This window comes from Lactuca virosa, chromosome 1, assembly GCF_052849685.1.
Source record: "Lactuca virosa cultivar CGN04683 chromosome 1, Lactuca_virosa_CGN04683_v6, whole genome shotgun sequence".
NCBI classification, from domain to species: Eukaryota; Viridiplantae; Streptophyta; class Magnoliopsida; order Asterales; family Asteraceae; genus Lactuca; species Lactuca virosa.
Genome location: NC_136426.1, coordinates 117,773,736 through 117,774,425, shown reverse-complemented (window position 1 = coordinate 117,774,425; position 690 = coordinate 117,773,736).

Genomic DNA, 690 nt, shown 5'->3' with positions numbered 1-690 from the left:
GTACGTTCAACATAGTGCGTTGATCCTCCTATTTCCTCACTGTGACGGGTTGTACGTTAGGCTTCAGCACGCAGTATACGGGGTGTACTGGGCTGGTACACGAGGCGTACTCGCGAGATACACTTATGGGCCATTTTTTGGACTATAGGTCATTTGGGTTTTGGGCGATGTATTTTTGTTACCCTAATTATTGATTAGGATTGATTAGGATTGATCTTGATTATGTTCAATGTGAGAAGCCGGAGTAGCAGCAGATCGAGTGTGTGTATTGCAGACTTCAGATTGAGGTGAGTTCCTTCACTATACTCGTAGGTTGAAGGCACCAATGTTGGGCCATTGGATTATATGTATAGGATGATAGCTGTCTTTATGACAATTACTCTTATTCCTGTATGTGCTTGTTGTCTTTGTGACTCTTGCTGATATGATTGTATGCTTAGTTATATGGGGTGAAATAGACCCGATATCGGTTGAAAGAGATTCAAGAGGGTGAAATAGACCTAGTACCAGTTGAAAGAGATAGAAAGGGGTGAAATAGACCCAGTATAGGTTGAAAGAGATCGAAGGGGTGAAATAGACCCTATTACGTTTTGACTGTTATATATGTATGGTATGTGGTATTTTGGGGAACTCGCTAAGCTTTGTGCTTACAGTTTAAGTTTATATTTCAGGTACCTTCGGTTTGAAAGG